Genomic DNA, 11,634 nt, shown 5'->3' with positions numbered 1-11,634 from the left:
CTTGAATGTTTTGCTGTCTTCATGGTTGTCACTGGTGGAGGCTGGGGCTGCCTGACCCACCTTGGGGGGAGGATTTCCCTGTGCTTAAAACACCGTGGCCCTGATTTTGATGTGGCTGGGTGACTTCATGGGTGAAAAATCTTGTTTTCTATTAATTTCTGACTTTAAAAAGCAACTTGTGCTCTTCTGGAGGGCCCAGCTCAGGGACTTGCAGCTCAGAGTTATGTTGGTGTAGCAGCATGGTGAACTATAATGAAGTATTTCATTGAATCAGAAAATCCCAGACTGGTTTGGGTTGGAAGGGAGCTTAAAGATCACCCAGTGCCACCCCACTCCCCCGGGCAGACACACCTTCCACTAGCCCAGGTTGCCCAAAGCCCCGTCCAACCTGGCCTTGAACCCTTCCAGGGAGGGGGCAGCCACAGCTTCTCTGGGCAACCTGTGCCAGGGCCTCCCCACGCTCACAGGGAAGAATTTCTTCCTTAGGTCTCATCTAAATCTCCCCTCTTTCAGCTTAAAACCCTTGTCCTATCCCTACGCCCCTGACCAAGAGTCCCTCCCCCCTTTCCTGTAGCCCCTTTCAGTCCTGGGAGGCCGCTCTAAGGTCTCCCCGGAGCCTTCTCTTCTCCAGCTGAACCCCCCCAACTCTCTCAGCCTGTCCTCACAGGGGGGTGCTCCAGCCCCCCGAGGATCTTCGTGGCCTCCTCTGGCCCCGCTCCAGCTCACAGTTGCAAAAGAACCACCTGAGAGCAGGTTGTGCAGGTCTCCTGCTGCGTTTCCTCCCTGTCTGATGGAGGTTTGCACCCCACGCCTGCCACAAGGTGCCTTAACGCTTCCTCCTGAAGCCACCATCTCCCTTCTTTGCCACGAGCCACCTTCTCCCTTCTCTTTAAACTCAGGTTTTGCTGTCGCAGGAGCCCCGCGCTGTCTCCTTAGTCTGGCTGTGGCGCTGCCCGGTGTTGCAGTGTCCTGAGATACTTCAGTGGTGGTTACACAAATCCGTTCTTACTCCCTGTCGAAGCATCTTTCCCTATTTCTCACCCACTGAGCCAGTGAGAGGAAGCAATTCCACTCCGGGGAGGAGGTTTGCAGCAAATCAGAGCACCTCAACCACTGAGACTCTTCCCTGGGCTGGAGAGCAACAGCACTTTAAAATAAAAAAAAAGCCATTTTAAGGCTATTTGGCTTCAAAGGTGTTTCTTGCAGCTTGATGGTATTGAAGGGGACCCTTGTTGGGTCTCGGTGGGGTAGATACAATGGGGTATTGCTGGTTTTTTTTGCCAGACCCTATTTCTTACTATTCTTTTTTTTGGAAGGGGGCGGAATAAAAAAGCTGCTCCTTCCTGGCAGTACACATAAATTATTAATTTCTCCTGCTTGGCCAAAGATTTTTAGATGCCCGAGGGTCACTTTGCCTGGATGTTTCACCCGTCCTTCATCACCTACTGTTCAAACAGCCCTGGGGAGGTGCTGGAGCTTCTACATCTGCCCGTGGTCCTCAAAGCCACCACCCTGGAGCTCGTGTCCTCAAACCTAAACCTGTTCTGTTTCTTCAGCAGGACCGAGAGGAGAATATCTCTTTTTAACCATCTTTTTAGTAGTAAGACTTGGGAAGAGCTCAAAGAGTGTTTAAATTCACTTCACTCGGGTCTTTGGGTGGTTTTAGTGTTGCAGCAAGAGGCTCCAGACGCAAAACCTCAGGCGGTGGGGAGATGTAACCTCGTTATTTCTAGATGTGCATCAACCATCGTAAACCCCAACCCCGCCACCAGGTTTTACTTAGCAGAGCAAGTAGCAGTTCCTTCGGAGTTGCATAAGACAGGCACGAGCTTTAAAAACTCCACTTCTCAATTTTCTGTCGGGAATTTATTTTTCCATGCTCAGGAGCACTTGTGATGAGTGAGTAACCCGCCCGGAATTTTAAAGCTTGTTCATGGAAAGGGAAGCACTCGCCACGGGGCATCGGCATGAGCCCGTCTGCCTTGCTGCCAGCCAGGCTGGTTAGGAGAGCTAAACCATTTTAATTTTTTTTTCTTTCAAGGTGAAGTTTTAAGGAAGTATTCAGCTTGAAGGTTTGGTTTTTTTTTTTTCCTTTCAGCCCCTGAAGCACCCAGCTGCTTTCCCAGCTGGGCTCTACGCTGGCCTGGAAGCTCCTGCGGCGGCTTTTCCCCGGGAACAAGGGGGAAATAGGGATGGGAAACCTCTCCCAGCTGCTGGGGAGGGAACTCAGGGTTGTTTTCTGCTCCGTGTGGCAGATATTGCTTGCTAGCAGTCGTATGAACCTCGAGGGCGGGGAAGGAGTGCAGGCTGTACCTGGAACACCACGTCCCCGGGCTCAGCATCTCCCCGGGCTCAGCATCTCCCGGTGGGTCCTGAAAACCAGCCAGGCTTTGGCTGTTCCTGCTCAGCTATCCACGGGGATCAAACTCGCTGCTGGGACAGTCGGTACAGCACAGGAGCTGGCAACAAAAAATGCTTTCAGTTTAAAACAAAAATAAAAATAAATCCCTTCGCCATTTCATGCTGTTCTGTCGTTTCTGCGAGCGCTCGGGCTGGTGCACCGGGGCAGGGAGCTGCGCTCAGATCTTCTCCCCCTCCTTGGAACCAAAACTCCCTTCTCCATGTGAGTGAGGCTGCTGATGTAGCTCTGACAGAGGGAGCCGCGTGATGCTTCCCTTGGGATGAGACCCCCAACGCATCAAGACTCAGGAGCGGAGATGGCTGTTGGGGTTAGAATGGAGAGTACCTCGAGGGTAGGGAGGCTCTGCAGAGAGACCTGGCCAGGCCGGAGCGATGGGCTGAGGCCAACTGAGGGAGTTTCACTAAGGCCAAATGCCGGGTGCTGCACTTGGGCCACAACAACCCCCAGCAGCGCTACAGGCTTGGGGAGGAGTGGCTGGAGAGCTGCCAGTCAGAGAGGGACCTGGGGGGGGTGATTGCCAGCCGGCTGAACAGGAGCCAGCAGTGTGCCCAGGTGGCCAAGAAGGCCAGTGGCATCCTGGCTTGTATCAGCAATAGCGTGGCCAGCAGGGACAGGGAAGGGATCTTACCCCTGGACTCGGCACTGGTGAGGCCACCCCTCGATGAGTGGGTTCAGTTTTGGGCCCCTCACTCCAAAAAGGCCATTGAATGACTCGAGCGTGTCCAGAGAAGGGCAACGGAGCTGGTGCAGGGTCTGGAGCACAGGTCTGATGGGGAGCGGCTGAGGGAACTGGGGGGGTTTAGTGTGGAGAAGAGGAGGCTGAGGGGAGACCTCATGGCCCTCTCCAACTCCCTGAAAGGAGGGTGCAGAGAGGGGGGATGAGTCTCTTGAGCCAAGGAACCAGCGCCAGGACAAGAGGGAATGGCCTCAAGCTGCACCAGGGCAGGGTCAGACTGGCTCTTAGGAAGGATTTCTTTGCAGAAGGGGTTGTTGGGCGTTGGAATGGGCTGCCTAGGGCAGGGGGGGAGTCCCCATCCCTGGAGGGGTTGAAGAGTCGGGTTGACCCAGCGCTGAGGGATCTGGTGGAGTTGGGAACGGTCAGTGTGAGGTTCATGGTTGGACTGGAGGAGCTTCAAGGGCTTTTCCAACCTGATTCTGTGATTCTGTGACATCCCAGAGCTGGTGAGGGCCATGTCCCTTTTCAGGCATTTTCTTCACAGCCACAGAATGGGGACAACTGAGGTCAGCCCCTGACAATTTGGGGTGGTTTTGTTGATTTGAGGAGTCAGCGTGAAGCTTTTTCTCTCTGTAAATACAGACAAAGCAGCTCAGGACAGGCATGGTTTTCCTGCAGGCCCAAAGCTGACAAGTTTGGGTGCTGGGACTGGCACCGCAACACTGGGGGTGAGGCTGCCCCTTCCCCCCCCCAGATGCAGGGATGTGACCAAGGCCACCCAGTGTGGCAGTGGCAGAGGTGGGAAGGGCGGCTGTGGGTGGGGACACCCGGGCAGCTGGTGGCAGTGGCAGGCAGAGGGGGGGGTGGGACACCGAAACACCACGCTCAAATTAGCATGGGTGGGTGGAACAGACCCCAAGGAGGGAGCACCCCAAGTAACAAGTGATAGGATGAAAGGAAATGGCCTCAAGTTGCCCCAGGGGAGGTTTAGTTTGGATATCAGGAAACATTTTTTCACTGAAAGGGTTGTCTACATTGGAACAGGCTGCCCAGGGCAGTGGTGGAGTCACCATCCCTGGAGGTATTTAAAAGATGTGGTGGGTTTGGCAGTGTTACGTTAATGGTTGGACTCGATCTTAAAGTCTTTTCCAACATAAATGATTCTATGATCCTTCTTGAGTGCTCCCGGGCAGCTGCCACGATCAACTCAATCCATGGGGTTTCTTTTGGTTGGTTATTTTTTTGTTTTGTTCCTTGAATTATGGACACATACTTGCTTGAGGAACCGATTTCCCTCTTTCCCTGATTTCAGGCAGCCTGACCTGCCCAGCTGGGCTGAAACTCAGCCTCCACTTGCACCTGCACCTCGCTCCTCCTCAAAGCATCGCGTTCAGAGACCAAAGCTTAGACTTTCCTTTTGCAGATTCCTCCCCCGCCATCCCTAACACTCCTGTGCTGCATTTGATGCCATGGAGGAGTCACCTGCTGGCTGCAGTGTGGGGGCTTTCCTACAGCCCCTTGGTGCACCTCATTTACCCCAAACCCATTTATTTTCTTTGCAACAACCTGCACGCCCACCTCCTTCAGCTCCTTTGATATTCATTTATTTTAAACTTTACCCAAGCAGCTCCTGAAAATATGCTGCAACTTTGGAAAAAATTGGGCCAACAGTATTTTGGGGGGGGGGGGGGGGGGGGGAACCACAAAAAAAACCCCAAAACAACCCTCTTTTTTTTTTTTTTTTTGTTTATATCAGTTATGCTTCTCTCCAGAACTGGAGCTCTGTAGCACTGGTGTGGGATCCCACCAGCCTGAGCCGGGGCTGGGAACTGGGTGTCACCAGCTGCCTGCACCTTGCCGGCATGACCCACCCTGCCCACAGCTCCCAGCTGCTGAGGAGGGCTCAAGCCTTTCCTGCAGCATCTTCCACCAAAAGTGCTCCTCACCTTACCAGCACTGGCTGTCCTGGCAGCTCCAGTGAGCTGAGGAGCAGAAATGCTGCGGGAGTGGGGGGGGGGTTGGAGGGGGGGGGGGGGGAGATTAGGAGGTGCCTGTGGGCTGGGAGCTGCTTCCTGGGCTACTGAGGCAAGAGCTCACTCACTCACAGGTGAATTTTTCTCCAAACAGAATGACAGAATCATCTGGGTTGGAAAAGCCCTTGAAGCTCCTCCAGTCCAACCATGAACCTCACACTGACCGTTCCCAACTCCACCAGATCCCTCAGCGCTGGGTCAACCTGACTCTTCAACCCCTCTAGGGATGGGGACTCCCCCCCTGCCCTGGGCAGCCCATTCCAACGCCCAACAACCCCTTCTGCAAAGAAATACTTCCTCAGAGCCAGTCTGACCCTGCCCTGGCGCAGCTTGAGGCCATTCCCTCTTGGCCTGGCGCTTGTTCCTTGGCTCAAGAGACTCATCCCCCCTCTCTGCACCCTCCTTTCAGGGAGTTGGAGAGGGCCATGAGGTCTCCCCTCAGCCTCCTCTTCTCCACACTAAACCCCCCCAGTTCCCTCAGCCGCTCCCCATCACACCTGTGCTCCAGACCCTGCACCAGCTCCATTGCCCTTCTCTGGCCACACTTGAGAAAGGTGATAACTCCCGATGCCAAAAATCCATTTAATATGAAGTCCTCTCATCAAGGTTGTATCACATATTAAACTGATAAGAACAGACACTACATTTGTCCCCGCTCCCAAAAGTTCTGGGTCCCTCGAACGCTGCCCCCCCCCGTGACCCCCCCTTGGCCAGGCCCAAGGGGCTGTCATGGCCCCAGGTGGGCTTCAGCCCCTTTCCCCATCCGCAGCTGACATCTCCCGCGCCGGCAGACGGAGCACTACGGACATCTAGTGGCACCCACCCTGGAGGCCCTGAGATGTCCGGCACCACACAGCAGCCCCCAATCCCCCCCCCACTGGGGTACAGCCATGGCCCTGTGGCAGCACCCCAGCCAGACTCCCTTGGGGGGGGTGGCCTTGAGCCCTGTGGGGTCACCCCAGTGCTCCCAAACAGCACCGGTGGGTGGGCAGGGGGGCTGCCACAGGGACCCATCGGGTGTTGCAGAGGCCATCTTGACCCAGATGTGAGGCATAAAAGTGAGGCGGGACGGTGCTGTGGCCAGTGGGATGGTGCTGTGGCCAGCGGGATGGGTGCTGTGGCCAGCGGGACGTCACTGCTGCGCTCACCAGCCTGGGACGGCTTCAGCAGCGCTTGTCCCCAGTCCATCCGTGCCAGGGGAGCCCCAGGACCCCCAATTCTTGTGTCCTAAAAGGCCTCTCAGGGCACACGGTGTGACACCATCTCCGCACCACCACTACCACCCCCCACCACCCCCCCAGGAGCAGCTATGGAGCAACACACCCCCCCCCCAAAAAAAAAAACCCAAACCCCTTTGTTTTTGCAGGATTTCAAACACTGCAGCTCGCAGTGCCAGGCTGGCACCATCCTGTCCAAACCCGGGGGGGTTTGGGGTCCCCCCTCCAGCAGCCAGACGCACTCGTGGGCCCCAGCTGCTGCTCAAGAGCTGTTGAACACCAGGGACAGGGCAGGGGCCTCACATCGACCCACAGCAAGGCTACGGATGAGGCTGAAAGAGGGATTTTGCCGTGGGCATACACTGTACCAGCAGCTGGCAACAGTGGGTGGTCAGTGCTGCACCCCCCCACCCTGTACAGCATCTCCCCCATCCTTTTCGGCGTGCGCGCCATCAAAAAAAATACATGTTTGTACACGTAGGCCAAGGAAAGATGAAAAAAAATACACCCCAGACTCGTGATCTTTTTGCCCAGAATGGGAAGCCCACACTCCACTCGCAGGTGAGGAGGAGCTGGTGCTCAGACTAAGACTTTCTGGTCCTGCTTTAGCTTTGTGGCATGGATTTAGGCCAAGCCTACAGCCGTGTGGTCGCGTCAGGGTGGGGGATAAATGCACGGCATCATGTGCCGGCAGGGTTGTTCGGTGCTTTAGAGGGTAATACCAGTGTGAGATCCAACGGTTTGGCCACGACCAGTTGCAAAAGGGTTGCTAACAGCACCGGGAGGGGGTCTGGAAAGATTTCTGGAGGGCTAAGGAGCTAAAACTGGCTTAAAGTGATGGTTGACGAGTTTAGGGAGGGACTGTGCAGCTGAACGGGAAGAGTTTTAGTTTCGGTACCTCCAGGAAGATGTGTTTTTGGGGGAAATTATCACCATTTGTATTACAGTTGTTAATCTGGCACCTCAGGACACGCGATGACATCGGTGCCCTCCATCCCGGTGCAGACAGCGCGCTGACGTTTCTGCTCAGAGTTAAACAGGCTCTGTGATTTAAAAAGGCATTTTCTCACGCTCGTAAATCATTGGGCTTCAGAGAGTTGTTTTGCCTTTTTTTCCCTTTCTCTAACCATGGGATGTGGTTGCTCACGGAGCCCAGCAGAGCCCCAGAGCACTGCAAGCGCGTTGCCCGCCTCCTGCTTTAGTCCTGGATCCCGTGACTGGTGGCGGTTTTATTTAGTTACTGAGAGGAGTTTTGCAGCCTGGTGACCTCAGCAGCGGATGGAACGGAGCTCCCGGGCACTTTTTTATCACAGGATCCCACTCACTCACCGACACATATGGCCGCAGAGACCTGATACTCGCTCTGGTCCTTGCTCCAAGACCCGGAGCTGGGCCGGTGGTTTAGAACTAATTTCCATTAATATGAGCACCCACAAAATGGTTTAAAACACCCCCCTCCCCAGAGCTCGGCCGGTGGTTTAAAAATAATTTCCATTAATATGAACACCCACAAAACGGTTCTGCCCCACTAGCGTGGGGTAGAGGGGTACCTGTGAGCCTTCAGCTGCCCCGTGTGCCACGCTGGACGTGGCTTTGGGGGGGTTGCACCCAAATATTTGACACGTGGGACTAAGTCACAGTCCTGCCCCGGCGAGCTCTACGACACGGTTGGAGGCCGCAGCGAGCGGTGTGGATAGCCACAAACAGGGTGAAAGCTCTCCATGAAATTAAATAAAGAGGCCAAAGACTTGAATCTTTACCTTTTTTAATCAAAAACATACTCTGTTACAGAATTTCAGGAAAGTTAACTACAGTATATTATCCACAAACTAGGTCTAATGAAAAACATACAGTAAGCTACAAAGGAACTACTGGGAATTCCGTTGACCGCTTATCAAAAGGCAATGGCTAAAAGAAGAAATGCTTAACTAGGCTTTCATGCTCAAAAAACCCTCTCACGGTGAGTTTTGGGTTACGGGTACTTCGCAGCTCTCAATCCAGCTGAATCACAACTTAGTAGCGCTACCAAATTTCACCAAAAAGCCACAGAAAAAGGTACTGGAGCAAGAAAGCGCTAGGTGATTTTGGTGAGCTTGAAAGAATGAAATCCTGGGGAATTTAGGAGCGATGCGTCGCTCACAAGGCACAACAGCAGCCAACAGCGCTGAAAACTCTCTGAGATTTTTGTCGGCAGCGGTTCCGCTTTCCCCCAGGTGGCCCCAAGGGAAATTTTCACTCAGGGCAGCTCTCGGGGAGGCGGGGGGGACCTCAGCAGCGTCACACGCGGCAGCTTTGGCGTCTCCCAGATCATCTTCAGGACCAGCCCCTTGAGATAAAAGCGTTTCGGGAGGGGGATGACACAACGGAAGGAGACGTTGGGCATCCAGCTCCTACGTGAGCGGTGGAGAAGTGTTTCCCCTTGGTTGTGTTTCAGGAGAACTTGGTGCTCACGGCTCACGCAACTGCCCGATGACGACAGGCAACCTGCAAATCTCGGCCCTGAGAAGTCCCCAAAAACCTGTCACCAGTCATGGAAACGCTCCCGTTATCAGCGGGACCAGGCAAAACCATTAATGTTTCAGTCTTTAAAAAAAGTAACCTCTCAACAATTGTGTTCTTAACAATACCTGACAATGAAGAATCTTATGATTTTATAGAGCAGATGTTACGTAGCGTGGGGCCTGCCAGGAGAAGGAGGGGGAGGAAAGAGGATTTCAAATAAAAAAGTCTGAATCCCACTTAGAGGAAGACCCATCTGGCTGTCTTTAACGGGTTGCATCAAAGAAGTGACCAGCCATCCCAGTCACTCTGCTGTCGCAGAGTAAAGAAAAAAAAGGCAAATCAAGGAGACAGTCCTTTCTAAAGCGCTTTACTCTTCAAAAGAAGAGATTAAAGATGTCTCAAAGACCACCATCAAGACGTAAACAACACTGGAAGGGTTCAGAGGCAGAAGCCTCCCCTATATACACTGGCGTAGGAATTTTTTTAATGGTTCCTAGGAAAAGAATTGAGGCAGTCGTTCCTGAGCTACGCAGAGAGGACACTGTCGTCTTTTAGAAGTGTCACAAGAAAGATGGTTCTAAGGTAAGGCACAGGAGTTGGACACAAGTTCAATGACTACTGCTGCTACAGCCCTGTTCCGTGACTGGGGGAGAGCGTTGTCTCCTTTGTACTTTAGGTCCATCTACTCTGTAAAGCAGCCAGATAATCTCCCAGGTCTTCAGGACGTTAGAGCTGTTAATGAAGTGATTTTTATCGGGGCCAAGTCCCCATCGTTCTCATCATCTGGCCTAAAAAGCAGCGTAAAGAACAATTTCTAACCAGCACCGCTTAGCGGTTACGGCTCCTTCCGAGGGATTCCCGTTAGAATTAAAATACTTTTAAACCATCCCAGGGAAAAATTTTCCTCTCCTACATCTCTTCCGGGTTCATTTTAAATGCCCTCGCTTTCAAAACTTAACACGGCTAAAGCCGTCTAAACCTTCCGGTGCTAATCCCAGCTCTCCAGCACACAAAGTGAAATTACCAAGTACTCCAGCACAATGCTCGTTTTGAGGAGGGCCTAACTGAGGGTGAGAAACAAGAGGGGTAATTACTTCATCGAAAGAAGCGCAGCACCCACGGGAACTGGATTGCAAGCAAGAGAGCGCTAGCTGAAAAAAAAAAAAAATAAAAATACTTGTTGAATTCTATGTTTTGGAGACATTCAGAGCTGAAGAGGAGACGTGATTCTGGCATTGGTGACATCCCTGCCTACAGCGCATACGGGGATCGTCAGGGCTGTCAAGTAGCTGCAGCTCTTTTCTGAAGACATAAAGGCAAGACTGTCAAAGATTCAATGTGCTGCCGCTGAAGGGTTTCCAATCCATTATGCGCTGCCTTTTAGGCCTTGTCATAAGAAATAAAAAGTACAGAATTTAAGTTAAAGGCCTATTAAAAACTAAGAATGAGATTCTCTCATTTTGCCCTTTAAGTTATGATCATATCTTATCAGTAACTGCCTGGTGGAGAAGATGAATTCCACCTCAGGATTTTTCCTGCCTCGCGCAACGTTCACATCCCTCCTGACGCGGAGCTTGTGATTTCTTGGCTCTGATAAACTCAGCTGACATCATTGTGTGGTTCTATTCAGAATGGTTTTGGCCATTTAAATACTAGCGTTCACTGTAGGTAGAGACTTAAGGAGACTCGTCAAATATCTGCAAAAAAAACCCCTGGTTTTAACAGCTGAATTCTTTCAGGCTGCAATACAGGCACCACCACCAATAGGCGGAAGCAACCTTCCACTATTTCATCAAAATTTGGCACAATCAAAACGTAACAACCGCTACAGAGGGTTTTCTGTGAAGCATAAACAGACCAGTCACCCACCAAGATCAGCACCCTGCAAACCTGCGAATTAAACCGGGAGTAAACACGTGGATTCCTGATCAAATTAACAGTCTGTGATAAGCAATTAATCAGTCAGAAGGCCAGATGCTTCCCAAAAGCCGAGGCACCTCGAACCCAGCAGTAAGACAACTCAAAAGGGAGGTTGGCAAGAAGAACGTGTAGTCGGTTTTTTCATTTCTTCCCCCAAATCGCGTTTTCTGTTGCGGATGAAGCATAGCTGAGCTGCTGGTTAATCAGCTTCTCTGAGGATGTAGTCAGAATCCTCTAAAGTGTTCCTCAAGAATCTGAAGCAGCTTGCTTTTGGGACAAACTAGATCATTAGGAGAGAAAGGAAAATGAAAAAAAAAAAATTTTAAACTAAAAGCCTTGAGAAAAGCAAACACTGTTTTTTCAAATATCAAGAAACTGCCGTGTAAGGGGCGGGGGGGGGGGGGGGGGGAAGTGATCTCAGTAGAAGGGAGTCTGAAGAAGGCAACACTGTTAATGAAAACTGGGAGAAAACTCATCCCTTTGTGGCCATCGCTCCCCAAATCACCTGTCTTTTCCGCTTCCACAGCCAAGAGCGAAACAATGACTGCTGACTTCTTTCCCCCAGAGCAAGGGGGAAGCAACACCTAAACGCTGTGCCTCGTAGCCCTCTGCAGATGGCTGAAACTATGCAAGAAATTTGGCAAAAAGCTTCAGAATAAGCTTTTCCAAGACTTCTACTTCTGTTAACCGCTACGACTGCGCTGCCAGGTCGGCTCGGCGCAGCACGAACTGGCAGCGCTTGAAGGACTTCACCAGGCTTAGAAATCTGTAGGTTCCAACTTAACTAAGCTCCAACTCCCTGCACACGTGCTGAAAAATGAGGAATTCCTGTTCCTCGTATCCCATCAAATAGCCAAAAAGAGA

The sequence above is a fragment of the Strix uralensis genome, chromosome Z (assembly GCF_047716275.1).
Source record: "Strix uralensis isolate ZFMK-TIS-50842 chromosome Z, bStrUra1, whole genome shotgun sequence".
Classification (NCBI taxonomy): Eukaryota; Metazoa; Chordata; class Aves; order Strigiformes; family Strigidae; genus Strix; species Strix uralensis.
This window is presented reverse-complemented; position numbering follows the sequence as displayed.